A 25,820-nucleotide genomic window follows, 5' to 3' on the forward strand; every position below is an offset into this window, starting at 1 on the left:
TATAAGTCTTTGCAATATACAATCAAGGAATAAACGTTTAAATGAATTCAATTTAACACCACGCGGCTAATTTATTTTTTGCTCAGTTTGATTCAGATCGAGCTCCACATGTAACACATAGATCTGACAAGCGCCTTTCAAGTTCATATAATGCAGTGTGTTCGTATTCCCGATCCCCGTAGTGTTAGCAACTAATTAGATACGTGTTGCTTTATGACAATGGGACACTAATTTATTTAAACGATAAGCACACATTACATTTTTCACTTTCATAGACTTCAGAGTTGTACTTTGAATGGTGAATCGAATATTTACCGTCCAGTGATCTCAAATTGGTGTATCTGAAATACATCAGTTATGGCGGTGATCTCGATTATAATGAGATTGCTAAATTCCGAAACTTGAAAAGATTCATGCCAATTTAGTGGAGTTCTTTTTTCTCTACGATAGTTGCAAGAAATGCAAACTAAATCCTAATGATGGAATTGATTTTACTGATGTTGCTTTTCCTAGCAGCCTTGTCACATTTAAACATAATTTAAAGTATAGCATCGTTCATCTTCAGAGTATTTGAAATTACCTTTCCATCTTCAACCAAATTTGTTAGCATGACAATTTTGATGGATTTGGTTTGCCATATCATTCTCCAGAAGTCGTTTAGAATTTCCAATGTTGGACCTGTGAAAATATATTTCATTGTTTCTTAAGCGTTGACTATTATGTGACCAATTAACTTTTAAGTAAGTAATATCCTGACGAACCAAGGATATTTAATGTATTCAGTGAAGTGGCATTATACGTACCAGGTTAAAATGGTATAGTTTACCATTCCTAATACAATTATTTCATGAATAATTCAATATTTCATTTATGATCTGTAATACTTGTATATCCGAAAATAATGTATTCATTCACGGTGGATTCTGACTACTAACTTAAAGATCTACTGAGCTAAATATTTCAATATAACAACTAAAACCAACAAAATCTTTTGAAGTCAGAAGATATGGATAATTGAAAACGATGTGGCAAATTTAACAGTTCGCAGATCTTTCCGCTCATGATTGCAAAGAGATAGAGAAATTAAAAGTTACGAGCAAACTTCCTAATTTCCAAACACTTAATAAAAGCCGCTTGTCTGAAAACAAATACAAAATTTGGTATTCTTCAGAAATAAGACAGTAATAACCTGTGATAGCAATTAAAACTTCAAACATCGGCAGATAATGTACTCACCCTGTGCGGCAATGTAGGCATGAAATGACTTGAAATCCTGAAAAATAATTAACGCATCATGTAATATTAAATGTTTGCTATCCGTATGAAATGATAATTTGTATTACTACTATGATATCAGTATTAAATGATAATTTTTATTACTATTATAAATTAAAGCATTTCCTTCAGTCATTAATGCATCATCTAGATTTGAGGGTAGAAAATATAGATCAGCTCAGAGATCATAGTACATGTTTTGTGATGGAATGTGTATCCTCCTAATAACAGATTGTGTAAATTTTTTTAGGATAAATTAGTTACTTACATTCACGTAACATGCATTAATATAACCAGTTTCAGTAGCTGGGTCCCATATCTCCAGCTGAACCCGTGTATCATCATCTGCAATATTGAACATTGAACTCAGTTGTCTTGGTAGATAGGAAACATTATAAGCTGTTGATGTATTTACATTAGCTAATATACAATTCCAAGACAGTTAACCCTTGTAACAAAAAAGGATAATGTTTCCGTTTACGTCGTTCTTTGCGCCAATTATGAAACTGGTTTCTAGCTTCAAAACAAATGTAATGAAATATTTAATACCAGATATGAAAAAATAATAAATTTATCACAACTGTCTTAAATACATTACATTTACGAGTAATGTTCGCCCTGTCAAACCTTCTTTTAATATTACATGCATTTTTGTTTCAAGGGATATATATATATATATATATATATATATATATATATATATATATATAGCGTTACTTTTAAAATTATTCGAACGTTTCAGTACTTTGATAGCTTTCTCAAGATTATGCATATGCACTTAATTGGGTTTTACAATGAATAATCGCCAAATGTATGTTACATACGTGTTTTGTGTAATTGTTATGCTTTAAGATTTGTAACATTCGGGATCTAATGAACATGATGGAATCTCTCTCAAAGAATAAATCAAGAATGTCATTAAATAACACTCAGTGCTTACTGGACGACCGAGACTAAACAAGTAATAAATCAATTTATCCTCCAAATGTCTTATTGTTGCGGTCAGTAGTATATGCGAGTGGTAGTGTAAAACGTCAAATACAAAATAATAAATTCATGATATATACATACATGGGTAGATATTATTAGACCGATTTTTTTCTGGTTCTCTGGTAGGAGTGCTGTATCGTGTCGCTTAGTTAGTCCCTGTGGCAGTTTCTACATATATAAATGTATTGAGATAATAATTTCCAGTTTGAACAATTCATAGCTTTTTTATTTACTTTTATTTCTGTAACAGAAACATTAGATTTCCCAAAAATGGTTTTGCTTATCTGTATGTAATGGTAGCATCTAAAATACAGACGGAGAGGTGAACTCTCTACGCATCAACCGACTCTTTCTTCGCAACCCCCCTCACATTCCAAGTGAAACGCTTATCAATGCAAGTATTTTTTGCAGTTAGATGGTTAAAAGTAAGCACTTGGAAAACTTGAAAAGAGGAAGAATCCGTGAGTATGACCCATCGACCCCCATCGGGGATTCGTCTCATAGACTCCTTGCCTAAATGTTTAATCTGGTCTTCAATAATATTCTACACTTTGCTTGCAAATTGTTAATTGGCGAATAAATTTCATACTCAAATAAAAACATGCCATGTAATGAAACGTAACATTTTCCTTCAAGAAAGGAACTTGTCAAACACTGAGTAAACAGATTACACACTGATACACTTATACTGCTTTATAAATGATTAAAAATTCTTATTTGTGTATTAATTTCCCATCATGCTTTCAAAGAATGGCATGATAATTTTAAACACCGGCATATACGAGGTTAGTAAGTATTGATTTCACTAGAATGTTCTACGTCGTTCAAGAGAAAGAATTGAAGCTTGGTCAACAATAGCCTTTTGGTGTAAATTGCTCTAACGCTTATGCAAATATTACTACGACTTTAGGGGAAGGGCCTGTGGAGATGGAATAAAAATGGGCTTATATCTGACTCTTTTATGGGTATCCCTACTTTATGATTATTGCCCTATTTGGAGCTGTTGTAGATCATTTTGGTTGAGCTTCGCATTTATAATCCGTATATCACGTGTCCAGTACTTGCATCACAGTGTATATGTATTTGGATAAAGTTATTTCATTTGGGAGATCGGGTTATGTCCACATTCTTCAGTGAACGGAGGTGTTTTACTTCTGAAAGATAACGCTTAAACAACGCTTGTATATATATATATATATATATATATATATATATATATATATATATATATATATATATATTGGATTCTATATTACAGATATACCACCCCATCCACTCCCAGCCCCTCTGCCTGCAATAAAATAAGCAATAACTTTAGTTTTAATTGTTGCTGTATATCTTGTCTTAGGGTTTGAAATCATTTTTCATATGATGATATTGTTACGCATGACAGAACAATCACCAGTGGGGGTAAATTAACCATACTCTGACAGTCGATACAGCTTTTCCCCAATTCCTGTTCGTCATTCGAGTCAACAAATGGCCTTCAGAATGTTCATTACACACAAAACGTTCCAGTTAGGTTAAAAAGGTTTTCGCCCAATTACAGCCAATCACTAAAGAGAATAGTGCACGATAATTTCAACCGCTTATTTGGAACGACCAATCGAAATCACATAAAGTGACATTTAACAGGTTGTTATATCAAACATATGACATTGCAATAATATAGGAGAACTGTACCAACTAGGTGATAAAACCAATAATGCAATCAGCCCAAATTAAAGTCATTCGCATAACCATACTTGCTGGAACGATAATATAGATATATATGTGTAAACAATATTTACCTTAGAAAGACACAATCGTTACGAATATTAACTTATATCGTATTTCCAAACTCTCATTAATTTTGTCTCTATTTACAACTTTGAAATTATTAATACCCCACTGTGTAACGTTATTTACATTTCGTGTAAATCAAAAGGCGAAGTCAATCGTATGACCAACATATGCACTGGAAAAAGTTAGCATTTAAAGATTAAAACATACACAGATAGATATGTATGTATGTATGTATGTATGCATGCATGCATGCATGTATATATGTATGTATGTATGTATGTATGTATGTAAGCATGTATGCATGTATGTATATATGTATGTATGTATTTATCTATATGTATGTATGTATGTGTATGTATGTATGAGAAAAGAGTGTTGCCAAGCGTAGAAAGTGATTTGTATGAACACTGTATTGACTATGTGATGTATTCTGCCTTACCGTACATAAAATACAAATACACGTTATAGCTGACATTGTCCTCCGGATATACAATTGTATTCAATGAGTTAACTAGGAGCCTAAGGTTTGGGAATTCCGATGTAAAGTCATTTTACACAGATTTTGAAAAGTATATGAAGTTATCATTTGTTTTAAAGATAGCTTGATACAAGAAATAGTCTTGTATTTAATGATGTTATTTTGAATCATTGATCTAATATTATTTTATGGAATAAAAATTATGCATCATGAGTCAGTATCCCCTTGAGCGCACAAATAGTGCTACAATTTCACACTACAGTATTAAATTTAATTTGTTATAAACTAATCTCCCCATATTAAATTCATTTATATACAACAGTGCCCCACAATGAAATCCGTTCATTACCACAATGTATCAACAATGGACATTGACTGGAAGGATATTTTAACAGACTTTGCGAGTATGGTATTCCAGTCATTAAACTCTGTGACATGACATAAAAGACATAAAATATACTCGATACACCTCTGATACGTTCTACGTCACCCTGTCATGCAAATCATCGTTCCGTCAAACGCTTAAATAATAAAAGGAAATATAAAACCCACATTGTATTCCTCATGGTACAATTTTAGATCCATTTTGCGGCTGAGAAAGAAAGAAGGCAAATCTTCCAGTTGGATTGCGTGCTTGTCTGTCACTTTCTTGGGAAGGTATGAGTAGTACGTCCTGGAACTATCACCACTATTAGTGTACTCATTATCTCCTTTGCCCTCTGACGTCATTGAAACTTGTTCCTTCATCTCTATAGGTTTAGCTGAAAGATATTTTGAACACAAGAATACTGATGTGGGCATACTTTGAGATGCATGAAAGATTTATTTTTGAAGAAAATACATAGGCCAGACATGTAACACTCTGTGAGCTTTCTCACTGTGAAAATCATTGTTACCGAAAAATTCTTATGATGAAGTTTCGAGCTAATTATCATAGTGAGAAGTGTTATTTATAAAGGAATAAAATAGTGTATGTTCTAACGATATTTTACTTTTAGATCCTATGTTACGTATTTCAAGTCTGTTGTCTTCCCCATATTTAGTGCTGGCGGACCACAAATTCACAAAATATGATAACTGATGCGACTGTTGGTGTTGAAGGCAACTGACACAGCTTTTTTAAAGTCAATCGATTTATTTTATCATAATTGTTATAGAAACATGTCAGACTGCCACGGACGTACCTACATACTGGGAGAGTCGCATTATTATACATTATACACGATATAAGAAATTTGCATTTTCTTTGTAGAGAGTGGTGTAACTATGGCGTATATGGCTATATATTAAGAGCTACTAGTGTTTTAGATTTGTTCGTGCTGCTAGGATGAATAGCCGACAACTAGATAAGGCAGATAAAGCTAATTGTAAAAAGCACAATACATGTAATTCATAATACATTATATAAAAACTAAAGGTTAAACTTACAGACTGTCGCCCGATGAATACGAGTATAACATAAAAAATGTATATGCTCTTTCACCAGCTCTTCTAAATAATTTTAATTAAATTTTCGAGTAACCATTTGAACGTTTGAATGAATGAAATAAAGCCTAAACTTGACAAATCGTCGCAAATCTTATAAAATTATGTCATACCATCGGGGTTAATTTTTGTGGACCGGTATATTAAATTTTGTATTGGTCCTATAAATCACGCTGACATAGTGAATGCTTGCTATAATTGTATTCATGAAGAGACACTCCTTGGACGTATTGTTTTTTCTATGCCTGCATAATCGAGTTAATTTCTCACGAAATCATTCCCGATGCGACCTTCTCTCTTGTTCTGCCTTTCAATCGATTTGAATCAACGTAACATTACAACATAAACACAACTGTCCTTTTCCGTGCTATATGAATTGTAAAGCTCACATTGTATCATGACATCTAAATTTTCCATGGCTTTGATAATAAAGGCCGTTTCAACAGCTATCAGGAATAGATATACCCTTTTTCTCTATCTCACCGACGGCTTGTCTGCTTGTAATTAATTTTCGCTATAAGGCTTTTGGTATGTTCTCGTGAAGGAATAATTTTCAGTGACCACTAACATACGTGTTGGTGGAATATTCGTTTAAGCATTATTCATATAAACATTTATCATTCGGCACAAATAAAATAAATCGTGGGTGTTTAGAATCCAGCTCACTCTGCAACAAGATATAGCTATCATGCAACCCACAAGTCACCTATACTTGTACATTCATATTTGACACGCACTGGTGACATAATGATCATGTCTCAATCGATGGGATGTAAATCAGTTCTAACTTATGAATATCACAAATTTGTCAAATCTCCAATGCTCACACATTGTACTGACTAATGCATTCTCTGTCGGTATGCGGCGAACATATATTCACATTTTCTCAATTTATCTCTCACTATTACAAATAAGAACATTTAAACTGAAACATTGGGGATAAAACGTAGCATTTGATTATGTATATTGGAGAAGAATTTCGATCAAGGGCTGAAACTTGAACTGAATGTAAATAGTACATATTGTAGATTGTATCAGCGTCAAGAACTGCTTGAAGTATATAGAGCCTATAAATACCCGATATTAACTTTAGGTTTCATAACCAGCTCAAGCGGAGACAAGCATTGAAAACGGACGAATAATACTTTAGAGCTCCAAATACTGAAACTGACATTATTTGAAAGATGTTAAAGGTGCAATGTTATGTACGTGCTTTCAGGAAAAGTTCAGATAGTGTTATTGAGTTTTAAACTATGCTTCGGTGCGAACATACCAAATATTACTTTGTGCGTGGTACTCTGTTCTCTGATTATATGGGACATCCCTTCTGAGGATGTCGGGAGTTCCTCAGAAGCTGTTTCGGCAGTCTTCTCTAGAGGGCTTCTTTTTCTGCGCATAGAAATATTAACAAACATCAACCAAATGAATAAACTGCGCATTAAAACGTAGGTTCAATGTGCAGTGTTAGTTTGATACAAATTAGAAATGTACTCCTTATTTTGTCTATGAATGAAAGAAGCTATGTCAATAATGAATCCCTTGGTTTGTCAAAATAAGCTCCGATATCTTTATCGGAAGATATGTTCCCTTGGGATAATTCATCAATGCACTTTAGGGTACATTTTTTAGGGCATTTTAGACTTTTTACCATGTGTACATTCTATCGGTTGCAACGATCCGGTTAAAAGTAAACTATTTCGTCAAAATGTATGCTGGGATATGATGACAACCGGTTCTGGTATGAAAATTCTTTGTCTAATTTCGCTGTGAATTAATAAAATTAACTGTAGCATGGTATGAAATACACATTATATGAATAACAGTTGTTATAATCTCTCTGATTATATTAATCCGAGTTAACTTAATTATGTTCACTAGCTCTCGTTCTACATCTGCTCAGTTTCATAACAAAATTAAACACTTTTAATATCACTGTAGCATGGTATGAAATGAACCTTATATGAATCATAACAGTTGTTATAATCGCTCTGATTATATTAACCTGAGTTAACATAATTATGTTCACTAGCTCTTGTTCTACATCTGCTCAGGTCAATAACAAAATTAAACACTTTTAATATGAATGAGGCCTGTAAAGATCGTTTGGCAAATATTGGAGACCGAAATGTTAGGATTTCTATCCAAACGACATTAATATAAAATCATCTCGAAGATCACGGTCCACTCTAGTCTTTTGGGTCCAGCTAGAAACAGAGTAAAGCTAGCTTTTAACCAACCCAAGAGATTTCTGATCTTACTGCGTATTTGTCAAATTGAAAACAAAACCGGAGAGGACAATCGGTAAACATGAAAAGCACTCAAATTACAAATTATTACTTAACTATTTCTAATGGATTTAAAGCTTCCAAATGTGGATGTTTCTCCTAGTTGGCATCACCTGGGCTGATTATGTGGCAAACTGGTTTCAATACAATGTATACCATATCATCAGTTTGTATTACGTCAGAAACAATCAATTACAACTTCGTGTAATTTCAATTGTTTTCGAGTTTTTTGTTTGTTTTGTCCGATTTGTGTTTGCCTTAAACAAATATTGAGTTGGAGACGAGAGAACTTAGGCTAATTACACAAACAAAATTGGACTGTTATATTTCTGATTTTACTGCGTATTTGTCAAATTGAAAACAAAACCTGAGAGGACAATCGGTAAACATGAAAAGCGCTCAAAGTACAAATTATTACCTAACTATTTCTTATGGATTTAAAGCTTCCAAATGTTTGATGTTTCTCCTAGTGGCAAACTGGTTTCAATACAATGTATACCATATCATCAGCTTGTATTACGTCAGAAACAATCATTTACAACTTCGTGTAATTTCAGTTGTTTTCGAGTTTTTTGTTTGTTTTGTCCGATTTGTGTTTGCCTTAAACAAATATTGAGTTGGAGACGAGAGAACTTAGGCTAATTACACAAACAAAATTGGACTGTTTTATTTCTGATTTTACTGCGTATTTGTCAACTGAACACAAAAACAGAGAGGTCAATCGGTAAACATGAAAAGCGCTCAAATTACAAATTATTACCTAACTATTTCCAATGGATTTAAAGCTTCCAAATGTTTGATGTTTCTCCTAGTTGGCATCACCTGGGCTGATTATGTGGCAACCTGGTTTCAATACAGTGTAATTTCAACTGTTTTCGAATTTTTGATTGTTTTGTCAGATTTGTGTTTGTCTTCAACAAATATTGAGTTGGAGACGAGAGAACTTAGGCTAATTACACAAACGAAATTGGACTGTTATATATATATATATATATATATATATATATATATATATATATATATATATATATATATATATATATATATATATATATAAAGATATATATAATATTCGGAATGGTGTACATGCATTAAAGGGAGAAAAAATATTTCTGAAACAATATAGCACAAGGTCAGGTATGCCATAGCAGCATGTATGAATTCCACTTGAGAACCATGTATATACAACGAACGTTTAAACAATACAAATTAACAATACCAACATAAATGTTAGGAAAATATACAACCTCCTGTACACAAGGACACCAATGATAACTCCCACTACAACAAGAAACACGGCGACAACAACTCCTCCAACAGATCCTGTAGCATGATGATCTGAGTCCAGAGATTCTGTCGCTTCAGGGATTGTGGTGCCACAAAAGAAAGCATAATGTATGATAAAGATATGATATATAACTGTTTTATGTTGAATTGTATGTTTGTGTATATATATATATATATATATATATATATATATATATATATATATATATATATATAGGCAAAAACACAGAACATTCAGTGACAATGATACTGTATACGTTAATATCTGATATATGTCTAAATAAAACTTGGAAACAATTAGACATACATATTTAAGTACGTCAAAAATGAGTAGTTACAGACTACAAGGTAGGTGAAAGTACTAAAGATGGATTCAAAGAAATGAGATTTAAGACACTAACAAGATGCAGTGTAAATAAACCAAACAGATGGATGTGTGAAAGTTCAAATTTTGCGACCTAATGATATTTTATTTTCAAATTTTGTCGATGTCTGCATATGTTGTGCAGTACTAAAAAGGTTAAAAGCAAATGCAATTGAATTTGTTTGCATATAGCTGTATGAAATACTTCGTCAATTTTTTTATGTTTGTTTGACACATATGTAGCGCATTATACGTTATAATGCGTATTGTGCATTAATCCAGCGTGGTTATGAACAAATGTTATTTATACATTTAACCAAACGACAACTCTTCGAACAAGAAACATTGACAACATATTGTGATACTGTATTAATTAAAATGGCGAATACTACGTAGTCTTATTAGGTTCTTTATTCTCAGCTGAATCCTTCAAAGTATATAATGCTTACGTGGTTTGGAATGAGTAAGCAGACACTAGAACACATCGTTGTCGTACACATACACCAAGCAAACCTAGTTGAGAATTTTGGCTTCAAAATTAGTATTGGAGATAATGGACGTACTTTTTCTTTTAAAATTCTACCTAGTTTGTCGAGTGGGAGCAACATTTATATATTCCTTTTGATGGCTCTTGCATATAATCTAGGAGAAAAAATATATATTTCAATGTTTTGTGTTGACCGCACCATTTTACCATCATATGGATATTTCGTTACATACGTGTATTTATGATGACCTGGGGGCATATTATAAGGACCTAGATACATGTGTTACACTTATTATACGATAATATGTTTGATATGCTTTGTCAGTATTGAAGGGGACAGAAGGCGCAAGTTATCATGAAATGCGTTATGTGAAATATTTAGCCACTCTCACTGCACCTATATATTACAGTTGTGGTAGGCTGGAGTGAATGGAATGAAACAATTATGTAGTGGGACTACCAACTGATAACGTAGATTTGGTGAGTTATTCATCCAATCGATTTCTTTTAATGTGTTTAATCACTAGAGTTGAATTTATCAGCCCACCAGATCAGATAGGTCTATAACATACTATGAAGCAGGTGAAGATCAAAGTTGGGAATAAATGATCGTCAAAATTTAGTAATCCATTATATCAGCTTTTGAGGTGAATTGATTGACACTGCAACAAGTATGCTTTTTTGTTCTTTTAATTTTGCGTATTTACGACTTAATATTATTTATCATTTGTAATTGTTCTTTTCTTAAAATATCAGTCAATCAGCTATTGTGGCTGCGAATGGCTTGCCAGTTGCCATTTTCGAGCAAGGCGCTAACACGTATTTGGTTCTCTTGATTACACTAATCTAAACTGGAATCTGAATTATTTAAAACTGATTTTTTATAACACTAAGGTCTAAAGTTCCCTGACGAATCATCTTTGACATAAGCAATTATATAAGTTCGGCATTGCATATCCGTGCTTCTATGACATATCTAACTATAAAGTTATTCCCATTCCATAATTGTCGTTGAATGAGTATGCGCGACTAGCAGTACTTTTAATGTGTGATGTCTACTTTACAACTAACATGTATGTTTCTTGTAAAGTTGCAGCTAATTGTGTTAGCAGACGTCTCAAATCGAGCTTTGCCTGTTTCAGAAAAATATGACATTTACTTGTTTTGTCATTGTCAAGGTACACCTAATTTGTCCATGTTTGATTCACGTATTTGGTATTGCAACATATTGTATATTTAAATTACTTTGTCCTTATATATTTCTGGATGAAACACTGCATATTTTCAAATTTTATGTCTTGTATTAAAAACAAGTCACATTTGATAATTTGAATTTTTTTATTTATGTTAATATGTATTTGATACATGTTTATACATCACACAATTTTCAAATTGGTATGTAGTGTGTGGGAAGTAATCTACTTTAATGTCAGTGTAATGTGGAATATTGAAGACGAATTGCTCTAATATTGAAAGTAAAGTCATTGTGAGTTGACACGAGGACAAACGCAAAAGAAATAATATTTTCTTTCAAACAGGTATCATCGATCATATAACAATAAAATTGGCAGATTGTGTTCAAGGAGAATAACACATCCCCTATTTGGGAACTTATACAGAACTGAAATATATCTCTACTTGAGGACGACCTGGGTAGGAGATGGACAATGGAATGCATACAGAACTGAAATATATCTCTACTTGAGGACGACCCGGGTATGAGATGGACAATAGAAGGCAAGGGGCGTGATCCCAGGTGAATTAGTAGAAACCTGGCGCCTCAGGAACTGCCATCAAACTTAGGTTTTGTTAAGATATTTTGATTTTGACATTAGGTACATACAGAATTAAATTGTGTCTGCTACGGAAGATTATACTTAACAGTATATGTGTAAAATAACAGCAGTTCAAAAAAAGTATAACATAGTATCGGCAATCACATAAATCTTTATATGTTGATTGTTTCTTAGCTTGTTGTTCACACTGTTTAATAGGGCAGAAATAGCTAATGTTTTATAAAATCTGAATTAAATCGTTATTGTATGATGCAAGAAATATGTAATATTATGTGCAGTTACAACAAAACAAAGAAATGTCACTTGTATTCATTTATATACAAATTCTTAAACACATGAAAGTGTAAATTTTCATGCGAGCCTAGAGGGGGAGAAGCCAGGGTACTGTCCCAAAGCATCAGGATATTTGTCACGTATCTGCTTCGCACAACATGATGGAATTGCAAGTATCGCTCCAGACACAAGCCTACCATGCTGCCGCAGGACGAACTGCCTATAGGAAGCATGTCTATTGGCACTCATCAGAACAGCCACATCGTGACAGACTGGAGTATCCCTTCTATGCATAATGGCTATGGCAAGGGGAGCCTGAACCAGGATTAGAGCTTGAAAATACTGAAGAATTATTCCGAGTTAATATGGTATTCATAAAAGGTAAAATAATATAAATAAAAACAATAATAAAAATATGCACTTATTCAAATTTTATTGCCGTTAGTTCACCGGATGCTACTATAAAATAAACATGGACCAATATATGGGATTCAAATTGCACAATGTTGTTTTTTGATTTGAGTATTGTGAGTTCCATCACAACATTTTACGATAAGATGGGCAGCAACAAGTACTTTAATGCATGCCAATATTATGCATTAATTTTTATGAATACAGATTGTATGGGGCATTGAGTAAACAAGTTATTAAACAGCTAACTGTGTCCACTGGGGGATTTTACTTTGGGAAGAGTTAATTTCATTTGAGTAAATATGGTTTTGTGGCTTCTAGAACCTCTCAAGGTGAAACTTTAATCGTGTTGTCGAATTTCATATGATCTGAGTTCAGGTCATCTGTTCCCTGTTAGAAGATTTTGGGCTCACATGATATCTGATTGGTTTGGTGCTAAAGGATCCGACTTTGCCGACATATGGAATGTTCTGGAAATAAATAATTGACCATCGTCATCATTCTGCAATTCTGTCAGACTTTTTTTTATAAAGGTAATGAATGACTGAAGTATTATTCATATGGTGAATATCTATTGTGGAGGCAGTGATTTAGTTGTGTTCAATTAATGAGTCCATGTCAGAGAGATATATATATATATATATATATATATATATATATATATATATATATATATATATATATATATATAGTCAATTAGAGTCGTCATAGGTGCATAATCTCCTTGTTATGTTTTACTTTGATGCTGCATGTTTAGCTGGTACAGAAACATACTTGGGATCTGTTTTTTTCTACAGAATGTACAAATTAACTTTCGTAGCTGAAATGTCGCTTTCTAAGACTATAACGAATCTAGTAACAATATATTTGTTGCAATATTTTACAAAGAAGTCTCGTACAATAAAATGTATTTAATGATAACTATGAACATTACTGCTAAAAAAATCTAAATGCTTCCTCTCAAAATATTAAGTAAATAAGAGAGTGATCAGAAACAGAAGAATATCGTACTCACCGTTTTTGATATGTCTTGCGGTTTGGTAAGGTGGTTGTTTTACACGTTATCAGCTTCGGTGTACACAATGTATAGCATATAATTATGCGCATTTAGGCTACCTTCATTTTCCCCGGCTCTGTCGATCATAGCCGGGCGCGAGGTTGGAGACGGTGGATTTCTTAACGCTACTTACGAAGATATATGAGCACTCGTATTTCATAATGATACACTATACGTACTTCATGATAATCACAATTTCCCTTGTACATAATATTTAATCAGTTAATGTACATAATTGTCACAATAGGATCATAAACAAGTCAGCCTCATCTGCACTATTGTGCCTTTAAGTTTGTGCTGTTGCTTTTGACTCTAATAAGAATGACTGTTTGTAACACTTCAATCCTTTTTGATTGTGCGGGATTGGTATGCACATCGATTTGTTCAAGAATTTTAACATTTTGGGCATTTCGACTGTGGTACAGATACGAACGATTCCCGTTTGAAAAAAGGAAAGTCACAATTTTAGCAGCTATTTACGAATATAGTAAATTCAATACATTTCCCACGATTATAGATGTTGTTTGAGACCTTAATTTAAGAAAAGTCAGATAGCAATGGACTTATTTACAGAGATATTATAAGGTTCTGTTTTTCGCTCGGCTTTCTTGTCATAATTGAACTACAATCACCATGATATCAAGCATAGATAATATGTAAGTAGATATGGTTAGACCAAAGTATAAACATTTGTAAAAAAGATATATCCTTATCCTTATTTCGTGGTTTACAATAGCTACACAGATATTATAGTATACATGCAATACGCTGTCAAACAATCTAGCATACGTACATACGCAGTAGCCGATAGACCCATTCCACTGACTGGAATGGGCACAACGAACCGTTTTCTTTCCCGTCAGAGTATAGCCTTGGTCGCATGCAATAGTAGCGGTTGTATTATATGTCCAGTTGCCTTCAATACCTCCATCTATGTATCGCATGGTATTATTTGGCCGTAAAAGCCCTTTGCAAAATGTCACCTAAATGAGATTCCAAAATTACTAAGATATCGAACAATACGCATAATAAGCGGAATTAAAACAGAATGTTTGACTGGAATACACACTGGTTGGAGCATTTAATTTACCTTCATCAAAATTTAAGTTGAAAAAAACAAAAAGAAGCTCAAACGTTGGGAATGTTAAATGCATAGGCACGAACAGCAGGTTGGTGTGGGGTGGGGTTGGTCAACCGACCTTTTATTGGCGCGAGAACACACCTATCCTCGGCCAAATCCCGTCCCCGCCCCCACAATCCATTCCACGGGATATGTTGATTTTTGCATTGCTATTAGCCAATCGTTGCCTCGTATGCAAGCTTGTCTGGTTCCAAAACAAAAGGAAACACAATTAATCAGCAAAAGGAGATGACCACGCCCAAATAAATGAAGTTTCGGTTACTATTTCAGGAGTACTAGTTAATACGCATTGTTAATTTGTTATAAGTATTAATTTGTAATTAAGCACCCTTGTAAGTGAACCGAGGGTGCAAAATGAACACCCTATTGGGTTGTGTGAGACCGAGGAAAGTTTCACCTCGGCTAAGTTATGTTTTTTACAATTAACCGCCCATTGATATTTCAACATCTTCTCAGCCGAACGCTGATGTACAGCCAATTATAATATTGTTTTACAAACGCTGACAAATCGTCCGTCGCTTGACTCGAACACAAGCATATTTTCCAATTGCCGACCAACGGATCACTGCAAATAACTTCCAAACTCGCTAACGTTTACACTATCCAGCTATTTGTAAGAAATATCTTGTGAGATTCATATAGACACCTACAACGTCAATAACACAACAGGCATGTCTTAAATGTGATTCAGTTAAGTAAGATGTTATTCAAACAAATCTGTGTACATGTCACTGTGATTTAATAGTATTATTCTAGCCCGCCTTTCTTCAGTACATCTGTTTGTGTCGGACTATACCACTGCGCTGAAAATGACATGTTCTATTTTTAGCCTCCAGAGGTCATTGAACCAAGATACAAGCATCTGGGGAATTTTTGTTGTTATTGGAAGTGTCGTTGAAATTTATCCGCAAGATGTTCCAGTAGATCGTTTAGTAGGTAATAAAATACGGTACATTACATATCTATACTGAAATCTTACTTTTTGATTATACCGCTTCGATATAGCCGATTTTTTTTCTTCTAATTAATAAGGTTGATTTCTAAGCACGAAAAATCTATAAAGTTTTACTAAGATAATCCTTAACTTTTTTGTGACACTTCGTCGTTCTTAGCATCGTTTCAGGGCTCTGTATTTTCTACCACAACAAGGAATACAAAGTTGGGAGTTTCCTTTCACCCCATTCCGCATTTCGCGCATGGCTGTAGCCCTAAACGTCCTTGCCGGACACTCGCTAGATGGGATACACAAAATGGCATTCAAAAATGGCTTATGCATGTTGTTTTCAACACAAGCAAAAGCCACTTACTCGTATTTTTTGCTCGTGACATTATAAAATAATATTCGGTGATAATGTTCAATTTTAGAGAAAACTTGCATTAATTATAGAATTGGAAGGTGGACTGTAGCAACAACAAAAAATTAACAGTATTATAATCTCACATTCATTAGGTGACCCCTTGTTATGTCAAAAACGGACCGACAAAATTTTTCGAAATCAGATTAAATCGTTTGAAACTACCGGGGAATACTATGCAAGATTATCCATGATTAAACCAGCGGCGGCCAGGTAGCATTATAATCGAGTAGCCAATAAGAAAAAACGATTACTGATTTACAGTTGCAAGAATAGATCACGACGGTATGTTCATTGATGCTACGATGATTTTTGGGCGTTTAGACGATGATCTAAGGTATATATTTATAATTATATTTATTGATGAACACGATGGCAGACAGGATGGTCCAACATGGAATATCCGGGATAAACTACACCCTCTTCAACAATTACTAGCACATGCCCAGTATATCACCTTCGCAAAAAAAAATTCTGCACCGGGAATGCTGATAGGCATTGACTAGCCATGTTATGAAAACTAATTTCCTGCGACTGCTGTTGTCTATGCACTTTATCGTTGAAACGAGCTCAATATTAATGCTCTTCAACCGATGCGAATTTAAAGTGTGTGGCTCAGATCATCACAGAACATTGTATGAACGCCTTACGATGAAATTGAAATCGACTGACAGAAAAACGATTGAAAAATACAAACGAATGGACACAGTGTTAATGACACTGAAGCCCGCAAGGAAGACATCGAAATGTTGGAAAAGCGATTACAGTTTTCGATAGTAGTTCAAACAATGAGCGACGAGGTTTTGTACGATTCCAACAACTAGTGTAGTATATGGGCCCAGATAGTGTTAGGTGACCAGAACGCTCATGCATGGGCGGCAAGCGTAGCAAAATACCCGCCGAAGAAAAAACTACAAGAATTTGCCACGTGGAAATAGTTTTGAGTAAATTTATAATATAATAGTCAGCGAGATCCTGTAAAGGTCTTGCTGTTTCAGATTGATCCAGAATAGGAATTAGGATTCACATTTTGGTTTATCAATTCCTGTTTCCGTCTAGTACATTTTATCGCGAAGAATCTCTCGTGATCAAATCAAACATGTGGCTCTACAATACACTGACGACATAAATGTCGCAGATGAATTGCTGAATAATTGCTTTACAGTCTAGTGTGTGGTTGTTTGTGTGGTCGAACAAAACAATTCATGCTTGTAAACAGCGCGGGTACTACTTGATGATAAATCGCGTTCATGTATTGAATTTTGGCAATGCGGCCTTTGGAACACAAAATAAAAAGTGTCAATTGTTGCTAGCGCGAATCCAACATTGGGTAATTGTGTGTTTTCAGGAATTACCTGCAAGTGTTCAATGACAAATCCACCACGAGGAACCGCTGAATATAGTCTATAGATTGCGGGCCTACCGTATATCTTACCAGGCTGGAAATTTTATGTGTGGTTCGCATAAATATCGGATTGTCACATAGCTGCCGTGCACCGGTCTCACCCGCGAGTAGCGATGCTTAGCCGGTATGTGTTTATTGGCGCGATTGCAGCTCCTTCCGTGACTTCATTGCCTAAAGCGAGTGTAACGCGAGGTAGTCTCGCAACCCAATCACGAGATCGGCCCTTGCTCAGTAATTCCTGAGCGTACTAGTACCAAACAATCTTTCACAAAGTGTTCGATTCGATTGCTCAACCTTTGCCAGATCAAGATGTCTGGTGGCGTGCACGCCTCTGTTTGCAATGTTATGTTGTTGCATCAGCGATGATACTGCACCAATAAAGTGTTTGCCCTGATCAACCTGCAGCAATCATAACCAGCGAAGGTTGCCAGAAATCCCAGGTCCACGGGGATAAATTCGTTCAAACGCGGAGGCGACTTCAAGCTTGTTTGTATATGATTGCAACGTCGACGACCGTCAACGCGAATTTGCATGTATTAGTCTGTCGTTTGCGTGATGTGCCAGTGATAGTGACATGTAGAAAAACACAAGATCTGCCTGAAGAACTTCGTTGGGCGTCTTGACATCAAACTGTCTATGTTGAATCGTTTTAGACGGCGGCAGGTGCATTTGCCATATTGCTTATCGAGACAACCAATATGTGGCAACACCACGGGAGAGCCCTGAGGCATCGGAGAGTTTGCTAATCGCTTCTGTAACTTTCCAGCATCCTTTTTCTCTCTGGTCTATAATAAATCAATTACATTAGTATAATTACCGGACAATTAATTGAATGCCTCCAAGGCCATAGCTGATCGTATCAACCAGTTGGTGACCTATTCTTGCATGTTTTATTTTTTTTATTCACTTTAATGTATGAAATAACTTGACATCAGCTATATGTCGTTGTTGAAGATCTTGATTTTTGTACGCGATATCATGAGCATGGCACGCTTGATCAATCTAATTTACTGGAAATTCGCTCGCTTTTGGTTGACTATTTTCGTCAAGTCTGATATCAAGTCGGGTTCCAGGATCATAATAATTTCCCGTAATATGTTTCCAACCAGGATACAAGGCCATGCTTTTCCTGACAATTTTCCGAGTGTCGCGGCGATATCACCACCAGCGCCCATGGCGACCGGTGGTCGAGCGTCGCCACTTACAAACGTATATTTTTAAGTCACAGTTTACACACTTGCCAAGTAAGAGCTTGCCTGTTATTCGCCTTCGATCTAGCTCTTAACGTAGTCATATCCGTGACAGCTTTGCATCAAACATAATATAGAATTATGATTATTGGTAATATATATTCCTACAATATGAACTTAATTGACATTTCAAACTAGCACCCATCAAACATCATCCGCCGTTTCCGAATTGTATTAAAGTCATTATCATTGGTCCGTCATGGTCTAGTTAAATTCAATTTCTGCTCAAGTGTAAATGAGGTTGCTCAAAATGGACAAAGTTTATTTAGTAGCGCATACCACAGACGACCAGCGATGTTATGATAACCTCAATAAATCCAGCGAAGCCGCGGGCGATACAGGTGCTTTTGAATGTTTCACCAACATCAATGATGCATCTTCTATCGAAGATCGTAATGCTAACATTCATAATCCTGTGGTTTATGATGATGTCACGCTGAACAACCAAAGAAATCCAGACAGAATATTTCTACGAGGCAGACATAGAAGCACATCTGTCATTTAAGTTACACAACGGTACACTCTGATTCCCAAACTGTACATTTTTGGTTATCTTTAACGGCGTTGATAAACATACACTGCGAAATATTCATCAGACCTGGCGTCCCGGCGACATGGACAATGATAAGTTTAAAAACATTTTTGCACACGCTCAGAGAACTCCACATGGATTCATTACAAACCAGTTCACATGATCCAAAAACACGTTATTCCATAGGTAACTAAGTAATATTTGGGTGAGCCCGCGTTGGTGGGAGTCTCCTTTTATTAACAAAATATTTTACTGTAGAATGAATCAAGACAATATTAACACAAACATCTTCATGAGTGAGAAATTACCAGAGGGTCTCGCCCTTCAATTTAATGTTGAAACAATTAACCACGATTTTGAAATGATACAGCAGCGAATGCTAGAGGGTTGATATACAATAGCGGCAAAAGATATAATTATCAAATTACTCCAGCGCTAAATGGTATTGTTCCTGGCTGGTTTACCCGCCTGTGTCAACAATAATAGCGAGATTGCTAAATTTGTTCCAATGGCTAGCGCCATTGCAAATATCATATCAGAACTGTTTTGCCAATATAAAACTCGAGCGACTCTAAACAATCGTGCGAGACAGCTAATGATTGTTTGAATCCCGCATCCATATCGACCGATGCTGAATCGCTACGTCAAAAATACGACAGAATATAAAAAATAATATAATGTTTTGCAGGACAAAACAATATGCCTTATATTATTGTTCTTATTGGCTGAGTAATGCGCCATTTCTTCACGGCCTGTCACTCAAATACAAACCGACGTCCTATACCTTCCCGTGGGTGTCAAGCTGATGCACCTCTTGGTCTGTCAGACGAAATCATATTCGTGACAACGGTGGATTATGACATCGTAAATAAAAAAGATTAGTAGACACCGATAAAATCAAATGGGAATTCTCGGATCCCGGCGCTGTTATTTCAATGTCGGAGCTCAGCCTTGGATCATGTACTTTGACAGAAGCCTTTGATTATTTTCCCGTTATAGATTTAATTCTGCAATTACATTTATGATTGATTTGTTCGATTTGATATGATTCTGTTGAAATTCATACGACATTCAAGTCGTTGAATACCCGATCCCTCTCTACTCCTATATACAAATACCAGTGAATTGTTAGCGTCTAATCCACCAAATGAGATTGATCTGATATTTGGCCATCTATAACAAAGTCGTCGTAAGTACGCCGGTGCGATCTCAAGGACCGACAATTAAATGCCTTTATCGGAGCTGGAAACCAATTGCGGCTGAGTTGACGTCACTAATACCATCGGGGTTCTCGGTTTTGTTGTATTAGTGATATTCTGCTCCAGCCAGGTAGTTATTTCTGCGGTCATGGTTACATTCTTAGGGATTCTAAATCTGAATTTTGCAACGTTGTCTCCTGGAAGGCATCTCCGCTGACGCATATTTTGTGATACCGAAAATAAATATAACCAATTGCAGCAAACTCACAATCTAATATTACACCATCGTTTAAACCCATTGACAGTATCAATGATATATTCTTACATGCGTGCATCGCTGCCCATGTTATTTATGTGTGTTCATGTAATTTATTACGATTACTTGTTCATAGTTTTCTTCGCGACAATATTAAGGACACAAGCAACACTGACAAAAAAGCGACACCGATTCCAATCACCGGCGATATCACGCGCCTCGCGGATGACGTACCTATTAGCTTCGTTGCTCCAACTACCAGTGACGATATAGGTCTGCTGTATTTCTTTGTTAAGACGTGTGCTCGTCTATGATTTGTATGCGATGCCTTTCACGCAAATGCTTAATTATATCTGTAAGATTGTGTAGGATTCATCGTCGCTACATTAACTATTAGGTAAACAAATGAGGTGTTTGCGCTACGATTTACAGATCCAAAATGAAAATGTATCGATATTTTGATTCAACGCGACGGACACGGTTCTGGAAAATCTATCGGTAGAAAGACACCATGTTTATGTGGTAAATTTGCTAAATTTCGCCGAGTTAAAAACCGGGACCTCAGCGGTAGGATTCTTGTGCTATTTTGTTTTGACCGTATTGCTGATCCAGACCCCACCATGTGTACAGCGTTGATGAAAGGATCCGTATGAATAACAACAGCGCTAATCTTTTTGATTTTCTCTGCGTTGTCGTTGAGTTGTATGCGTATTTCAGAGAACTTAAAGTCGACGATATTTGGGAATCAATATAACTTATTAGCGACTATGTGAACTCTATTAGAGCTTCGACGAATACCCGAAAACGATTTCGTACCACCATTATATTCAGATCTCAGCGTGGTTTTTTGTATCACTCGTTGTAGTTAAGATGGTATGGATTGCGTATGTCTTAGTTGCAACGTCATTGCATGATGCTGGTCCTCTTAAAACTACAATTATATTTCATTTCATTTGGAGTTCACCAGTCATTGTATAGCATGGCTTATCAAAGCTTTTACTGACCTCATTTTTAATCTCATTGCGGATCGCTTCGATTGATATGTTTGAGACTCTGATTTTTCCACTATCAGTCATTAACGTGATGTTATCGCTGGTGCATCGTGTAATATTGCCCGTGTTTATCCAACCATGTTGATCTTGAAAAACAACATAACCCCGATTAACTCCGTGATCAGCAAGTTCATTTCGTGTTGCATACGCTAACAAATCAATGTTACCAGGGACCTTGTTTTCAGCAGAAAATCTATCATTATAAACTCCTAAATTGACTCAAACGACCACTGGTGTACTCGGCCACGAATTTATACTGCGGCGCTGATGACATCGACACGGCGGAGTGTACAGCAAGTACTTATGGACCGCCTATCGGTGGATCCGTTAATGTATGCGTTAGTAATATTGAATACCAGTTCGGAGACGGCAGTGTCGTTGACATATTTAAAAATTCTCTCGGTGGTACCAATCCATACGAATCAAAATAAACAACGCCACACGAATCAACCGCGTATACAATCAGATGAGTACCTGGACCAGAACAGACGTCGAGATTAATGATACCAGTTTCAACACGGTTCAGTTGTTTCCGCATCTCATCAGGCATGAAAACACCTCTGGATTTCTTGATGTTCAATAGCCGAGCGACATCAAGAAAATCAAAATTAGATATGGGGAGTTTCAGCGAAACGTTCCTGGCAGTCATGGACATTGGTCGTACCGTGTTCCTGATAATCTAACAGCCCGTCCCTTTTTTGATTTTTAGCCCGTGTCCAGTTGCTTTTTCAATGATATGCTGGCAGAGGTTTAAGCTGCACCGAGTTAGGCTGCTTTCTCAATAAGTGAAGCTTTAGCGGCTATCGGCGCTGATGCTGATATCACTGAAAATATACCACCAATCTTTGCGGAATCGTTGATAGCACGCCAGTCTTCAATTTCGTGGAAACAATGTAGTGATATTGACGTGATGATATGACAATAATATTATGAATGATTGAATTACAATGTCGACGGTGAAATCACATACTCTATACTGGTGCGTCTATTTTGTCTTCGGATGGTTCCTGGTTTCCGTTTGTTCTTATTGAAATCGTAAACACCCTTAACCCAAAAAAACATGGGGATTCTTTCTTGATTTTCCAATATTGCGTTAGCTTGAAATGCAACTAATATATGTCGTGGTGCTGAAATTTCCTGTTGAGCTCCTATATGCCATGCAAATTAATGCGATGTGCTTGTAATTAAGTCAGTGGTAATAGTCAACCATGTCGACTTACCACTGCTATCCATGAAAGAGAGGCGACGTTGTTCTCCAGTGATTGATGGTGTCATAGTTGCAATACTATTAATAAGCACTCAAACGACTCGTCGGTAAGTGCCGGAGCGTCCAAGACATAATCGAGATAAGACACAAACTTGAATATTTTACTATATTTTTTGCTGTTTAAAACGACGTTGAGCCAGGCCACTTCAAGCTAATAGGTTTGCAAGTATAGTTTTTTATATCTCAGCAGCTTGTTTTGTCAGCGGCAGGGTGAGTGATTGAACGCCAACTAATTCTTTCAGCCGCTCATTTGCGGCTTGGCTTATTATTTTACTGACACTTGCTCGTAGCACTTTGGTGCTGCGACTGAGGTTTTCGTCGTATTAATCATTTGTCGTATTAACCTTTCGTCGTATTAATCTTTCGCATGAGACTGTCTCAGATCGATGAGAATGATTTACAGCGGCATCACCAACACCGCCAATACCTTTAGTACGCACAACGGCGATGGCTTTCATGCCTAATTGCTTTGCGATTGGGATCATTTTTGAGGCTCCTTCTAAATAAACCTTGAATAACATTACCAATCTCATCTCAGTAGATAATTGTATATACTGGTAATCGTGAATTGATCATCCAGACCATTTTAGGTACAAGTTGGGCATTGTGTAAATGCATGTTGTTTTGTTATCGCCGATCTAATTGATCAATCGCTGTAGTAATCGTTGGTAATTTCATCCGTTATAGCCTGATAAACGCTGGTAACCAGGATGCCACCGGTAAATAAAAGCTGACTGATATAAGCTGGTCCATTGGTGATATCGGGGTGGGGGAAATATTGCCGGCTCGACTTCCCCCAATCGAAATTTCTAGTCGATCAACATCAGCGAGTACGTTATTGCGACAAAGTGTATCGTAAATTACGAGAGGGGTTTGTTTTTTTAAACCAAGGCCACTTCCGTTTGATACATGTAACTGGTCATGCAGATCTCGTCTTGGTTTCAGCTCGTTGCTAGGGCTCATTTTATTTTTTATTTTAGTTTAGCTTTTACACCTGACTTTCTCCTTTCTTCCCCTACATATAAGTTGATGATTCATTTCCCCCTGATCATTTTTTGTTTTCTGCTCTACCTTTGCAGCATATCCATCTACTCTTCAGGTAAATAATATTCAGTTGTTTTGTCATCATTAGAATTGATTTCCTGAATATCAAAAGGACAGATAAATACGTCCATAACTCAATCGACAGCTTTCAGACTGTGAATATTTTGGGTTTTACATATTGATCATTATGACCGTGTCCAAATGCGGCAATATCAATTATTTGGTCTCTATCCCTGATAGCTATATTACCTTCCACAGTATATTTATCCATTATGTAAGTTCTATCTTTTGGTTGTGGCTGCGGTTCAACTTCTGGTTGCGGCCGCTGGGGTGCAGATGGGAGTTGAAGACCATCAGCACTATCCCCGGGTAATGCAAGAGTAGTATACATCACGGATAAGTGGATAGACAATATTTCAATATATCTAGTAATGTACCGTATCTTTTAACCACTACGAACTACCGGAACCCTTCGCGCACTGATTTATACAACAAGTGAATTCCTAGTGACGTATTTCTGGTTAAATGTCCTATAAGTAACACGTGTATTTAGCGCACAGAACCATAATTGTAACACTTCTATCTATCTATCTATATATATATATATATATATATATATATATATATATATATATATATATATATATATATATATATATATATATATATATATATGTGTGTGTGTGTGTGTGTGTGTGTGTGTGTGTGTGATTCTGAATCTTGACATAGTTACGGCAACCGGAATTGACTTTCTACAAAGGCAGGACAAATTGGTTATTGTAGTTTCATCAATAGTTTTAAGATCTGTTTTTCTTTTATTTTCAATACACATCTGTTGCTCAAATGATATGTGTACAAATACGTATAAGATATATATTTACCCGAGCAATTTCCGCTTGTTCCCTCCTATTCACCCTGTTCATTGCAACGAATCTGGGATATTTCGGTCAGATTATAACCTTCCTTGCATCTAGCTTTTACCACAGTATTGTAAGTTCTACTGCCTTCAATGCTCCCAGTGTAAATGAGTTCACTGTGGTCTGGTTGAGCAAGCTGTTCGGTACAATGTATCACTGCAATAAACGAGTTTTGCAGATATAACACTTATTTTGTGATAAATATGTAACTTTCTTATGTAAAATATACAATAAATATGTTCGTTAATATTGATAAATTCAAACTTTCAGCCATGCATTTGCTACTACAACAATGACTAAAACTCAGATACAATAGTTTTTAATCATACATATGTTGACATGAAAATAATTATAGAATACCACATTACATAAGTTACAAAATCATGTTCACCGCCCAAGTTTTAAATACAATAAATAACTGACCGTATT

At 35.6% G+C, this 25,820-nt stretch overlaps 1 long non-coding RNA gene across 1 annotated transcript; it reads right to left on the reverse strand.

Annotated features, from left to right (window-relative positions):
- Positions 1–580: 580 nt before the first annotated feature.
- On the reverse strand, positions 581–2,528 carry LOC149807702 (uncharacterized). The gene is made up of 4 exons (XR_016416537.1): positions 2,347–2,528; positions 1,544–1,620; positions 1,237–1,273; positions 581–678 (listed from the first exon to the last, which is right to left on the reverse strand). It is a non-coding gene; the product is annotated as an uncharacterized LOC149807702 (long non-coding RNA).
- Positions 2,529–25,820: the final 23,292 nt, after the last annotated feature.

The sequence above is a fragment of the Sinohyriopsis cumingii genome, chromosome 1 (assembly GCF_028554795.1).
Source record: "Sinohyriopsis cumingii isolate HCF-2022 chromosome 1, ASM2855479v2, whole genome shotgun sequence".
Taxonomy (NCBI): Eukaryota; Metazoa; Mollusca; class Bivalvia; order Unionida; family Unionidae; genus Sinohyriopsis; species Sinohyriopsis cumingii.